The sequence below is a fragment of the Schistocerca gregaria genome, chromosome 10 (genome assembly GCF_023897955.1).
Source record: "Schistocerca gregaria isolate iqSchGreg1 chromosome 10, iqSchGreg1.2, whole genome shotgun sequence".
Lineage (NCBI taxonomy): Eukaryota > Metazoa > Arthropoda > Insecta > Orthoptera > Acrididae > Schistocerca > Schistocerca gregaria.
The window spans coordinates 104636126-104651628 of record NC_064929.1 but is presented as its reverse complement, the minus strand read 5'-3'; the positions used below and the strand labels follow the sequence as shown (position 1 = coordinate 104651628).

At 49.4% G+C, this 15503-nt stretch overlaps 1 non-coding gene across 1 annotated transcript; it reads right to left on the bottom strand.

Moving 5' to 3' along the window:
• Positions 1-14787: 14787 nt before the first annotated feature.
• Positions 14788-14860, bottom strand: Trnaa-cgc (transfer RNA alanine (anticodon CGC)). Its single transcript has one exon. It is a non-coding gene; the product is annotated as a tRNA-Ala (tRNA).
• Between the last annotated feature and the right edge of the window lie 643 nt (positions 14861-15503).

The following is a 15503-nucleotide window of genomic DNA, read 5'->3' as shown; positions in this document are numbered from 1 at the left end:
GTATCGAATCGTAGTTGGCCACAATGAAAGTGGCACGTATAACGTCGAAAATAGAATTCGGACACCGCTCTGAGTAAGACCAACGTGTTGTCCACCCTCTAGACTTCAATGAGGTTAAGCCGCGATACCTAAGACAGATCTGCACTCGATGACACCTCGATAACAGCCGGTCCCCACACTTACATCTTGCTCTCCTTACGTCAGTATACATCATATCAGTCTGTGACGCTGGCTTTGCAACATCTTGCGTGCCTTTAGGATCGCCGCGACCAACACTTACCATGCACTGACCACAAAAAATGGAGGCCCCGCGGCTTGAACCCTGGACCTTTCACATGCCAAGCGAACGCTCTACCAACTGAGCTACGCCCCATGCACGAGCAAACTGCGCTATTCCCCATTCTTTGCGACTCAGATGCGCACGGACACGATGGTTGGTTGGTTTGTAGCGGTGAAGGGAGCAGAGTACAAAGGCGCGGACCCGTTCATATACACAAAAGTTCCAAGTAGTTTCCATGCTCTGGTATTACAAATGCAAATTCCGTCTGTTTTTAACGTCTTAAATTGAAAGAGCCGTCACAAATTGCTCCGTTTTCACTCCTTGTCGACAATCATACAGCACCTGAGGTAACAAACACATCTCGAGCCCCATTGTGCTCTCCATTATTTTTGCCAACTCAGTGCCTCGCTCTTTACTACTGTGTACCAATCTTGTCATCCAACTGCAAAACACTGGGCCACAACAAGTTTCCGCGTCTCCATTGCACTGCGCATACTACGAAACGCTCCCCAAACTTGGCACTCACCCTCGCAGCCGACTTTTCCGACTTTCCACGACGCTCACGCAACGCTCACGCTAGTGACAGCATTATTTATAGTTCGACGTCGCGCCAAAGCGAATGAGCACATTTCGCCTACGGCTTAGGCCGCCCTCCTAGTGTGGCTGCTCGGTGTCTGCAGGCAGCGAGTGTCTGCAAGCTTCCCGTGTTCACACCTATGTCACCTGTGCTTGCTTGTCAGAGACAGACTATCGCAAAACATACAACTCACTCCATGAATTGATTGCTACGGCATCTGTTATCAGCAGTCACAACTAGCAACACCAGTAGCAGCTGACTGCACGCAAAGAATAGGAATGTGCAGTGGGATTTACGTGAACTCGGCGCAAGCTTGTATCTTCCTAGACACATCTGCTGGCTGTGAATTATTCCACTTGCATATCAAGGTGCGCATGTAGGTGTGTTAAAAATTCTGGAGGCACTGGGTATTGATCCCAGTACCTCTCGCATACTAAGCGAGCGCTCTACCATCTGAGCTACGACCGCCCCCCCGAAGACTAATGGTGCTACATACAGCCATATAGACGACACAGACCCTTGCACACCCATTATTCAGCAGACAAACACTACTCTCTATGTATCCGTTAGGGTGTCTTTCAGGTTTCGTGCATTCTGTATCGAATCGTAGTTGGCCACAATGAAAGTAGCACGTATAACGTCGAAAATAGAATTCGGACACCGCTCTGAGTAAGACCAACGTGTTGTCCACCCTCTAGACTTCAATGAGGTTAAGCCGCGATACCTAAGACAGATCTGCACTCGATGACACCTCGATAACAGCCGGTCCCCACACTTACATCTTGCTCTTCTTACGTCAGTATACATCATATCAGTCTGTGACGCTGGCTTTGCAACATCTTGCGTGCCTTTAGGTTCGCCGCGACCAACACTTACCATGCACTGACCACAAAAAATGGAGGCGCCGCGGCTTGAACCCTGGACCTTTCACATGCCAAGCGAACGCTCTACCAACTGAGCTACGCCCCATGCACGAGCAAATTGCTCTATTCCCCATTCTTTGCGACTCAGATGCGCACGGACACGATGGTTGGTTGGTTTGTAGCGGTGAAGGGAGCAGAGTACAAAGGCGCGGACCCGTTCATATACACAAAAGTTCCAAGTAGTTTCCATGCTCTGGTATTACAAATGCAAATTCCGTCTGTTTTTAACGTCTTAAATTGAAAGAGCCGTCACAAATTGCTCCGTTTTCACTCCTTGTCGACAATCATACAGCACCTGAGGTAACAAACACATCTCGAGCCCCATTGTGCTCTCCATTATTTTTGCCAACTCAGTGCCTCGCTCTTTACTACTGTGTACCAATCTTGTCATCCAACTGCAAAACACTGGGCCACAACAAGTTTCCGCGTCTCCATTGCACTGCGCATACTACGAAACGCTCCCCAAACTTGGCACTCACCCTCGCAGCCGACTTTTCCGACTTTCCACGACGCTCACGCAACGCTCACGCTAGTGACAGCATTATTTATAGTTCGACGTCGCGCCAAAGCGAATGAGCACATTTCGCGTACGGCTTAGGCCGCCTTCCTAGTGTGGCTGCTCGGTGTCTGCAGGCAGCGAGGGTCTGCAAGCTTCCTGTGTTCGCACCTATGTCACCTGTGCTTGCTTGTCAGAGACAGACTATCGCAAAACATACAACTCACTCCATGAATTGATTGCTACGGCATCTGTTATCAGCAGTCACAACTAGCAACACCAGTAGCAGCTGACTGCACGCAAAGAATAGGAATGTGCAGTGGGATTTACGTGAACTCGGCGCAAGCTTGTATCTTCCTAGACACATCTGCTGGCTGTGAATTATTCCACTTGCATATCAAGGTGCGCATGTAGGTGTGTTAAAAATTCTGGAGGCACTGGGTATTGATCCCAGTACCTCTCGCATACTAATCGAGCGCTATACCATCTGAGCTACGACCGCCCCCCCCGAAGACTATTGGTGCTACATACAGCCATATAGACGACACAGACCCTTGCACACCCATTATTCAGCAGACAAACACTACTCTCTATGTATCCGTTAGATTGTCTTTCAGGTTTCGTGCATTCTGTATCGAATCGTAGTTGGCCACAATGAAAGTGGCACGTATAACGTCGAAAATAGAATTCGGACACCGCTCTGAGTAAGACCAACGTGTTGTCCACCCTCTAGACTTCAATGAGGTTAAGCCGCGATACCTAAGACAGATCTGCACTCGATGACACCTCGATAACAGCCGGTCCCCACACTTACATCTTGCTCTCCTTACGTCAGTATACATCATATCAGTCTGTGACGCTGGCTTTGCAACATCTTGCGTGCCTTTAGGTTCGCCGCGACCAACACTTACCATGCACTGACCACAAAAAATGGAGGCGCCCCGGCTTGAACCCTGGACCTTTCACATGCCAAGCGAACGCTCTACCAACTGAGCTACGCCCCATGCACGAGCAAACTGCGCTATTCCCCATTCTTTGCGACTCAGATGCGCACGACACGATGGTTGGTTGGTTTGTAGCGGTGAAGGGAGCAGAGTACAAAGGCGCGGAACCGTTCATATACACAAAAGTTCCAAGTAGTTTCGATGCTCTGGTATTACAAATGCAAATTCCGTCTGTTTTTAACGTCTTAAATTGAAAGAGCCGTCACAAATTGCTCCGTTTTCACTCCTTGTCGACAATCATACAGCACCTGAGGTAACAAACACATCTCGAGCCCCATTGTGCACTCCATTATTCATGCCAACTCAGTGCCTCGCTCTTTACTACTGTGTACCAATCTTGTCGTCCAACTGCAAAACACTGGGCCACAACAAGTTTCCGCGTCTCCATTGCACTGCGCATACTACGAAACGCTCCCCAAACTTGGCACTCACCCTCGCAGCCGACTTTTCCGACTTTCCACGACGCTCACGCTAGTGACAGCATTATTTATAGTTCGACGGCGCGCCAAAGCGAATGAGCACATTTCGCCTACGGCTTAGGCCGCCCTCCTAATGTGGCTGCTCGGTGTCTGCAGGCAGCGAGGGTCTGCAAGCTTCCTGTGTTCGCACCTATGTCACCTGTGCTTGCTTGTCAGAGACAGACTATCGCAAAACATACAACTCACTCCATGAATTGATTGCTACGGCATCTGTTATCAGCAGTCACAACTAACAACACCAGTAGCAGCTGACTGCACGCAAAGAATAGGAATGTGCAGTGGGATTTACGTGAACTCGGCGCAAGCTTGTATCTTCCTAGACACATCTGCTGGCTGTGAATTATTCCACTTGCATATCAAGGTGCGCATGTAGGTGTGTTAAAAATTCAGCAGGCACTGGGTATTGATCCCAGTACCTCTCGCATACTAATCGAGCGCTCTACCATCTGAGCTACGCCCGCCCCCCCGAAGACTAATGGTGCTACATACAGCCATATAGACGACACAAACGATTGCACACCCATTATTCAGCAGACAAACACTACTCTCTATGTATCCGTTAGGGTGTCTTTCAGGTTTCGTGCATTCTGTATCGAATCGTAGTTGGCCACAATGAAAGTAGCACGTATAACGTCGAAAGTAGAATTCGGACACCGCTCTGAGTAAGACCAACGTGTTGTCCACCCTCTAGACTTCAATGAGGTTAAGCCGCGATACCTAAGACAGATCTGCACTCGATGACACCTCGATAACAGCCGGTCCCCACACTTACATCTTGCTCTCCTTACGTCAGTATACATCATATCAGTCTGTGACGCTGGCTTTGCAACATCTTGCGTGCCTTTAGGTTCGCCGCGACCAACACTTACCATGCACTGACCACAAAAAATGGAGGCGCCGCGGCTTGAACCCTGGACCTTTCACATGCCAAGCGAACGCTCTACCAACTGAGCTACGCCCCATGCACGAGCAAACTGCTCTATTCCCCATTCTTTGCGACTCAGATGCGCACGGACACGATGGTTGGTTGGTTTGTAGCGGTGAAGGGAGCAGAGTACAAAGGCGCGGACCCGTTCATATACACAAAAGTTCCAAGTAGTTTCGATGCTCTGGTATTACAAATGCAAATTCCGTCTGTTTTTAACGTCTTAAATTGAAAGAGCCGTCACAAATTGCTCCGTTTTCACTCCTTGTCGACAATCATACAGCACCTGAGGTAACAAACACATCTCGAGCCCCATTGTGCTCTCCATTATTTTTGCCAACTCAGTGCCTCGCTCTTTACTACTGTGTACCAATCTTGTCATCCAACTGCAAAACACTGGGCCACAACAAGTTTCCGCGTCTCCATTGCACTGCGCATACTACGAAACGCTCCCCAAACTTGGCACTCACCCTCGCAGCCGACTTTTCCGACTTTCCACGACGCTCACGCAACGCTCACGCTAGTGACAGCATTATTTATAGTTCGACGTCGCGCCAAAGCGAATGAGCACATTTCGCGTACGGCTTAGGCCGCCTTCCTAGTGTGGCTGCTCGGTGTCTGCAGGCAGCGAGGGTCTGCAAGCTTCCTGTGTTCGCACCTATGTCACCTGTGCTTGCTTGTCAGAGACAGACTATCGCAAAACATACAACTCACTCCATGAATTGATTGCTACGGCATCTGTTATCAGCAGTCACAACTAGCAACACCAGTAGCAGCTGACTGCACGCAAAGAATAGGAATGTGCAGTGGGATTTACGTGAACTCGGCGCAAGCTTGTATCTTCCTAGACACATCTGCTGGCTGTGAATTATTCCACTTGCATATCAAGGTGCGCATGTAGGTGTGTTAAAAATTCTGGAGGCACTGGGTATTGATCCCAGTACCTCTCGCATACTAATCGAGCGCTATACCATCTGAGCTACGACCGCCCCCCCCGAAGACTATTGGTGCTACATACAGCCATATAGACGACACAGACCCTTGCACACCCATTATTCAGCAGACAAACACTACTCTCTATGTATCCGTTAGATTGTCTTTCAGGTTTCGTGCATTCTGTATCGAATCGTAGTTGGCCACAATGAAAGTGGCACGTATAACGTCGAAAATAGAATTCGGACACCGCTCTGAGTAAGACCAACGTGTTGTCCACCCTCTAGACTTCAATGAGGTTAAGCCGCGATACCTAAGACAGATCTGCACTCGATGACACCTCGATAACAGCCGGTCCCCACACTTACATCTTGCTCTCCTTACGTCAGTATACATCATATCAGTCTGTGACGCTGGCTTTGCAACATCTTGCGTGCCTTTAGGTTCGCCGCGACCAACACTTACCATGCACTGACCACAAAAAATGGAGGCGCCCCGGCTTGAACCCTGGACCTTTCACATGCCAAGCGAACGCTCTACCAACTGAGCTACGCCCCATGCACGAGCAAACTGCGCTATTCCCCATTCTTTGCGACTCAGATGCGCACGACACGATGGTTGGTTGGTTTGTAGCGGTGAAGGGAGCAGAGTACAAAGGCGCGGAACCGTTCATATACACAAAAGTTCCAAGTAGTTTCGATGCTCTGGTATTACAAATGCAAATTCCGTCTGTTTTTAACGTCTTAAATTGAAAGAGCCGTCACAAATTGCTCCGTTTTCACTCCTTGTCGACAATCATACAGCACCTGAGGTAACAAACACATCTCGAGCCCCATTGTGCACTCCATTATTCATGCCAACTCAGTGCCTCGCTCTTTACTACTGTGTACCAATCTTGTCGTCCAACTGCAAAACACTGGGCCACAACAAGTTTCCGCGTCTCCATTGCACTGCGCATACTACGAAACGCTCCCCAAACTTGGCACTCACCCTCGCAGCCGACTTTTCCGACTTTCCACGACGCTCACGCTAGTGACAGCATTATTTATAGTTCGACGGCGCGCCAAAGCGAATGAGCACATTTCGCCTACGGCTTAGGCCGCCCTCCTAATGTGGCTGCTCGGTGTCTGCAGGCAGCGAGGGTCTGCAAGCTTCCTGTGTTCGCACCTATGTCACCTGTGCTTGCTTGTCAGAGACAGACTATCGCAAAACATACAACTCACTCCATGAATTGATTGCTACGGCATCTGTTATCAGCAGTCACAACTAACAACACCAGTAGCAGCTGACTGCACGCAAAGAATAGGAATGTGCAGTGGGATTTACGTGAACTCGGCGCAAGCTTGTATCTTCCTAGACACATCTGCTGGCTGTGAATTATTCCACTTGCATATCAAGGTGCGCATGTAGGTGTGTTAAAAATTCAGCAGGCACTGGGTATTGATCCCAGTACCTCTCGCATACTAATCGAGCGCTCTACCATCTGAGCTACGCCCGCCCCCCCGAAGACTAATGGTGCTACATACAGCCATATAGACGACACAAACGATTGCACACCCATTATTCAGCAGACAAACACTACTCTCTATGTATCCGTTAGGGTGTCTTTCAGGTTTCGTGCATTCTGTATCGAATCGTAGTTGGCCACAATGAAAGTAGCACGTATAACGTCGAAAGTAGAATTCGGACACCGCTCTGAGTAAGACCAACGTGTTGTCCACCCTCTAGACTTCAATGAGGTTAAGCCGCGATACCTAAGACAGATCTGCACTCGATGACACCTCGATAACAGCCGGTCCCCACACTTACATCTTGCTCTCCTTACGTCAGTATACATCATATCAGTCTGTGACGCTGGCTTTGCAACATCTTGCGTGCCTTTAGGTTCGCCGCGACCAACACTTACCATGCACTGACCACAAAAAATGGAGGCGCCGCGGCTTGAACCCTGGACCTTTCACATGCCAAGCGAACGCTCTACCAACTGAGCTACGCCCCATGCACGAGCAAACTGCTCTATTCCCCATTCTTTGCGACTCAGATGCGCACGGACACGATGGTTGGTTGGTTTGTAGCGGTGAAGGGAGCAGAGTACAAAGGCGCGGACCCGTTCATATACACAAAAGTTCCAAGTAGTTTCGATGCTCTGGTATTACAAATGCAAATTCCGTCTGTTTTTAACGTCTTAAATTGAAAGAGCCGTCACAAATTGCTCCGTTTTCACTCCTTGTCGACAATCATACAGCACCTGAGGTAACAAACACATCTCGAGCCCCATTGTGCTCTCCATTATTTTTGCCAACTCAGTGCCTCGCTCTTTACTACTGTGTACCAATCTTGTCGTCCAACTGCAAAACACTGGGCCACAACAAGTTTCCGCGTCTCCATTGCACTGCGCATACTACGAAACGCTCCCCAAACTTGGCACTCACCCTCGCAGTCGACTTTTCCGACTTTCCACGACGCTCACGCAACGCTCACGCTAGTGACAGCATTATTTATAGTTCGACGTCGCGCCAAAGCGAATGAGCACATTTCGCCTACTGCTTAGGCCGCCCTCCTAGTGTGGCTGCTCGGTGTCTGCAGGCAGCGAGGGTCTGCAAGCTTCCTGTGTTCGCACCTATGTCACCTGTGCTTGCTTGTCAGAGACAGACTATCGCAAAACATACAACTCACTCCATGAATTGATTGCTACGGCATCTGTTATCAGCAGTCACAACTAGCAACACCAGTAGCAGCTGACTGCACGCAAAGAATAGGAATGTGCAGCGGGATTTACGTGAACTCGGCGCAAGCTTGTATCTTCCTAGACACATCTGCTGGCTGTGAATTATTCCACTTGCATATCAAGGTGCGCATGTAGGTGTGTTAAAAATTCTGGAGGCACTGGGTATTGATCCCAGTACCTCTCTCATACTAAGCGAGCGCTCTACCATCTGCGCTACGACCGCCCCCCCGAAGACTAATGGTGCTACATACAGCCATATAGACGACACAGACCCTTGCACACCCATTATTCAGCAGACAAACACTACTCTCTATGTATCCGTTAGGGTGTCTTTCAGGTTTCGTGCATTCTGTATCGAATCGTAGTTGGCCACAATGAAAGTAGCACGTATAACGTCGAAAGTAGAATTCGGACACCGCTCTGAGTAAGACCAACGTGTTGTCCACCCTCTAGACTTCAAATGAGGTTAAGCCGCGATACCTAAGACAGATCTGCACTCGATGACACCTCGATAACAGCCGGTCCCCACACTTACATCTTGCTCTCCTTACGTCAGTATACATCATATCAGTCTGTGACGCTGGCTTTGCAACATCTTGCGTGCCTTTAGGTTCGCCGCGACCAACACTTACCATGCACTGACCACAAAAAATGGAGGCGCCGCGGCTTGAACCCTGGACCTTTCACATGCCAAGCGAACGCTCTACCAACTGAGCTACGCCCCATGCACGAGCAAACTGTGCTATTCCCCATTCTTTGCGACTCAGATGCGCACGGACACGATGGTTGGTTGGTTTGTAGCGGTGAAGGGAGCAGAGTACAAAGGCGCGGACCCGTTCATATACACAAAAGTTCCAAGTAGTTTCGATGCTCTGGTATTACAAATGCAAATTCCGTCTGTTTTTAACGTCTTAAATTGAAAGAGCCGTCACAAATTGCTCCGTTTTCACTCCTTGTCGACAATCATACAGCACCTGAGGTAACAAACACATCTCGAGCCCCATTGTGCTCTCCATTATTTTTGCCAACTCAGTGCCTCGCTCTTTACTACTGTGTACCAATCTTGTCGTCCAACTGCAAAACACTGGGCCACAACAAGTTTCCGCGTCTCCATTGCACTGCGCATACTACGAAACGCTCCCCAAACTTGGCACTCACCCTCGCAGCCGACTTTTCCGACTTTCCACAACGCTCACGCAACGCTCACGCTAGTGACAGCATTATTTATAGTTCGACGGCGCGCCAAAGCGAATGAGCACATTTCGCCTACGGTGTAGGCCGCCCTCCTAATGTGGCTGCTCGGTGTCTGCAGGCAGCGAGGGTCTGCAAGCTTCCTGTGTTCGCACCTATGTCACCTGTGCTTGCTTGTCAGAGACAGACTATCGCAAAACATACAACTCACTCCATGAATTGATTGCTACGGCATCTGTTATCAGCAGTCACAACTAACAACACCAGTAGCAGCTGACTGCACGCAAAGAATAGGAATGTGCAGTGGGATTTACGTGAACTCGGCGCAAGCTTGTATCTTCCTAGACACATCTGCTGGCTGTGAATTATTCCACTTGCATATCAAGGTGCGCATGTAGGTGTGTTAAAAATTCTGGAGGCACTGGGTATTGATCCCAGTACCTCTCGCATACTAATCGAGCGCTCTACCATCTGAGCTACGACCGCCCCCCCCGAAGACTAATGGTGCTACATACAGCCATATAGACGACACAGACCCTTGCACACCCATTATTCAGCAGACAAACACTACTCTCTATGTATCCGTTAGGGTGTCTTCCAGGTTTCGTGCATTCTGTATAGAATCGTAGTTGGCCACAATGAAAGTGGCACGTATGACGTCGAAAATAGAATTCGGACACCGCTCTGAGTAAGACCAACGTGTTGTCCACCCTCTAGACTTCAATGAGGTTATGCCGCGATACCTAAGACAGATCTGCACTCGATGACACCTCGATAACAGCCGGTCCCCACACTTACATCTTGCTCTCTTTACGTCAGTATACATCATATCAGTCTGTGACGCTGGCTTTGCAACATCTTGCGTGCCTTTAGGTTCGCCGCGACCAACACTTACCATGCACTGACCACAAAAAATGGAGGCGCCGCGGCTTGAACCCTGGACCTTTCACATGCCAAGCGAACGCTCTACCAACTGAGCTACGCCCCATGCACGAGCAAACTGCGCTATTCCCCATTCTTTGCGACTCAGATGCGCACGACACGATGGTTGGTTGGTTTGTAGCGGTGAAGGGAGCAGAGTACAAAGGCGCGGACCCGTTCATATACACAAAAGTTCCAAGTAGTTTCGATGCTCTGGTATTACAAATGCAAATTCCGTCTGTTTTTAACGTCTTAAATTGAAAGAGCCGTCACAAATTGCTCCGTTTTCACTCCTTGTCGACAATCATACAGCACCTGAGGTAACAAACACATCTCGAGCCCCATTGTGCACTCCATTATTCATGCCAACTCAGTGCCTCGCTCTTTACTACTGTGTACCAATCTTGTCGTCCAACTGCAAAACACTGGGCCACAACAAGTTTCCGCGTCTCCATTGCACTGCGCATACTACGAAACGCTCCCCAAACTTGGCACTCACCCTCGCAGCCGACTTTTCCGACTTTCCACGACGCTCACGCTAGTGACAGCATTATTTATAGTTCGACGTCGCGCCAAAGCGAATGAGCACATTTCGCCTACGGCTTAGGCCGCCCTCCTAGTGTGGCTGCTCGGTGTCTGCAGGCAGCGAGGGTCTGCAAGCTTCCTGTGTTCGCACCTATGTCACCTGTGCTTGCTTGTCAGAGACAGACTATCGCAAAACATACAACTCACTCCATGAATTGATTGCTACGGCATCTGTTATCAGCAGTCACAACTAGCAACACCAGTAGCAGCTGACTGCACGCAAAGAATAGGAATGTGCAGCGGGATTTACGTGAACTGGGCGCAAGCTTGTATCTTCCTAGACACATCTGCTGGCTGTGAATTATTCCACTTGCATATCAAGGTGCGCATGTAGGTGTGTTAAAAATTCTGGAGGCACTGGGTATTGATCCCAGTACCTCTCTAATACTAAGCGAGCGCTCTACCATCTGAGCTACGACCGCCCCCCCGAAGATTAATGGTGCTACATACAGCCATATAGACGACACAGACCCTTGCACACCCATTATTCAGCAGACAAACACTACTCTCTATGTATCCGTTAGGGTGTCTTTCAGGTTTCGTGCATTCTGTATCGAATCGTAGTTGGCCACAATGAAAGTAGCACGTATAACGTCGAAAGTAGAATTCGGACACCGCTCTGAGTAAGACCAACGTGTTGTCCACCCTCTAGACTTCAATGAGGTTAAGCCGCGATACCTAAGACAGATCTGCACTCGATGACACCTCGATAACAGCCGGTCCCCACACTTACATCTTGCTCTCCTTACGTCAGTATACATCATATCAGTCTGTGACGCTGGCTTTGCAACATCTTGCGTGCCTTTAGGTTCGCCGCGACCAACACTTACCATGCACTGACCACAAAAAATGGAGGCGCCGCGGCTTGAACCCTGGACCTTTCACATGCCAAGGGAACGCTCTACCAACTGAGCTACGCCCCATGCACGAGCAAACTGCGCTATTCCCCATTCTTTGCGACTCAGATGCGCACGGACACGATGGTTGGTTGGTTTGTAGCGGTGAAGGGAGCAGAGTACAAAGGCGCGGACCCGTTCATATACACAAAAGTTCCAAGTAGTTTCCATGCTCTGGTATTACAAATGCAAATTCCGTCTGTTTTTAACGTCTTAAATTGAAAGAGCCGTCACAAATTGCTCCGTTTTCACTCCTTGTCGACAATCATACAGCACCTGAGGTAACAAACACATCTCGAGCCCCATTGTGCTCTCCATTATTTTTGCCAACTCAGTGCCTCGCTCTTTACTACTGTGTACCAATGTTGTCGTCCAACTGCAAAACACTGGGCCACAACAAGTTTCCGCGTCTCCATTGCACTGCGCATACTACGAAACGCTCCCCAAACTTGGCACTCACCCTCGCAGCCGACTTTTCCGACTTTCCACGACGCTCACGCAACGCTCACGCTAGTGACAGCATTATTTATAGTTCGACGGCGCGCCAAAGCGAATGAGCACATTTCGCCTACGGCTTAGGCCGCCCTCCTAATGTGGCTGCTCGGTGTCTGCAGGCAGCGAGGGTCTGCAAGCTTCCTGTGTTCGCACCTATGTCACCTGTGCTTGCTTGTCAGAGACAGACTATCGCAAAACATACAACTCACTCCATGAATTGATTGCTACGGCATCTGTTATCAGCAGTCACAACAAACAACACCAGTAGCAGCTGACTGCACGCAAAGAATAGGAATGTGCAGTGGGATTTACGTGAACTCGGCGCAAGCTTGTATCTTCCTAGACACATCTGCTGGCTGTGAATTATTCCACTTGCATATCAAGGTGCGCATGTAGGTGTGTTAAAAATTCAGCAGGCACTGGGTATTGATCCCAGTACCTCTCGCATACTAATCGAGCGCTCTACCATCTGAGCTACGCCCGCCCCCCCGAAGACTAATGGTGCTACATACAGCCATATAGACGACACAAACCCTTGCACACCCATTATTCAGCAGACAAACACTACTCTCTATGTATCCGTTAGGGTGTCTTTCAGGTTTCGTGCATTCTGTATCGAATCGTAGTTGGCCACAATGAAAGTAGCACGTATAACGTCGAAAGTAGAATTCGGACACCGCTCTGAGTAAGACCAACGTGTTGTCCACCCTCTAGACTTCAATGAGGTTAAGCCGCGATACCTAAGACAGATCTGCACTCGATGACACCTCGATAACAGCCGGTCCCCACACTTACATCTTGCTCTCCTTACGTCAGTATACATCATATCAGTCTGTGACGCTGGCTTTGCAATATCTTGCGTGCCTTTAGGTTCGCCGCGACCAACACTTACCATGCACTGACCACAAAAAATGGAGGCGCCGCGGCTTGAACCCTGGACCTTTCACATGCCAAGCGAACGCTCTACCAACTGAGCTACGCCCCATGCACGAGCAAACTGCTCTATTCCCCATTCTTTGCGACTCAGATGCGCACGGACACGATGGTTGGTTGGTTTGTAGCGGTGAAGGGAGCAGAGTACAAAGGCGCGGACCCGTTCATATACACAAAAGTTCCAAGTAGTTTCCATGCTCTGGTATTACAAATGCAAATTCCGTCTGTTTTTAACGTCTTAAATTGAAAGAGCCGTCACAAATTGCTCCGTTTTCACTCCTTGTCGACAATCATACAGCACGTGAGGTAACAAACACATCTCGAGCCCCATTGTGCTCTCCATTATTTTTGCCAACTCAGTGCCTCGCTCTTTACTACTGTGTACCAATCTTGTCGTCCAACTGCAAAACACTGGGCCACAACAAGTTTCCGCGTCTCCATTGCACTGCGCATACTACGAAACGCTCCCCAAACTTGGCACTCACCCTCGCAGCCGACTTTTCCGACTTTCCACGACGCTCACGCTAGTGACAGCATTATTTATAGTTCGACGGCGCGCCAAAGCGAATGAGCACATTTCGCCTACGGCTTAGGCCGCCCTCCTAATGTGGCTGCTCGGTGTCTGCAGGCAGCGAGGGTCTGCAAGCTTCCTGTGTTCGCACCTATGACACCTGTGCTTGCTTGTCAGAGACAGACTATCGCAAAACATACAACTCACTCCATGAATTGATTGCTACGGCATCTGTTATCAGCAGTCACAACTAACAACACCAGTAGCAGCTGACTGCACGCAAAGAATAGGAATGTGCAGTGGGATTTACGTGAACTCGGCGCAAACTTGTATCTTCCTAGACACATCTGCTGGCTGTGAATTATTCCACTTGCATATCAAGGTGCGCATGTAGGTGTGTTAAAAATTCTGGAGGCACTGGGTATTGATCCCAGTACCTCTCGCATACTAATCGAGCGCTCTACCATCTGAGCTACGACCGCCCCCCCGAAGACTAATGGTGCTACATAGAGCCATATAGACGACACAGACCCTTGCACACCCATTATTCAGCAGACAAACACTACTCTCTATGTATCCGTTAGGGTGTCTTCCAGGTTTCGTGCATTCTGTATAGAATCGTAGTTGGCCACAATGAAAGTGGCACGTATGACGTCGAAAATAGAATTCGGACACCGCTCTGAGTAAGACCAACGTGTTGTCCACCCTCTAGACTTCAATGAGGTTAAGCCGCGATACCTAAGACAGATCTGCACTCGATGACACCTCGATAACAGCCGGTCCCCACACTTACATCTTGCTCTCTTTACGTCAGTATACATCATATCAGTCTGTGACGCTGGCTTTGCAACATCTTGCGTGCCTTTAGGTTCGCCGCGACCAACACTTACCATGCACTGACCACAAAAAATTGAGGCGCCGCGGCTTGAACCCTGCACCTTTCACATGCGAAGCGAACGCTCTACCAACTGAGCTACGCCCCATGCACGAGCAAACTGCGCTATTCCCCATTCTTTGCGACTCAGATGCGCACGGACACGATGGTTGGTTGGTTTGTAGCGGTGAAGGGAGCAGAGTACAAAGGCGCGGACCCGTTCATATACACAAAAGTTCCAAGTAGTTTCGATGCTCTGGTATTACAAATGCAAATTCCGTCTGTTTTTAACGTCTTAAATTGAAAGAGCCGTCACAAATTGCTCCGTTTTCACTCCTTGTCGACAATCATACAGCACCTGAGGTAACAAACACATCTCGAGCCCCATTGTGCACTCCATTATTCATGCCAACTCAGTGCCTCGCTCTTTACTACTGTGTACCAATCTTGTCGTCCAACTGCAAAACACTGGGCCACAACAAGTTTCCGCGTCTCCATTGCACTGCGCATACTACGAAACGCTCCCCAAACTTGGCACTCACCCTCGCAGCCGACTTTTCCGACTTTCCACGACGCTCACGCTAGTGACAGCATTATTTATAGTTCGACGTCGCGCCAAAGCGAATGAGCACATTTCGCCTACGGCTTAGGCCGCCCTCCTAGTGTGGCTGCTCGGTGTCTGCAGGCAGCGAGGGTCTGCAAGCTTCCTGTGTTCGCACCTATGTCACCTGTGCTTGCTTGTCAGAGACAGA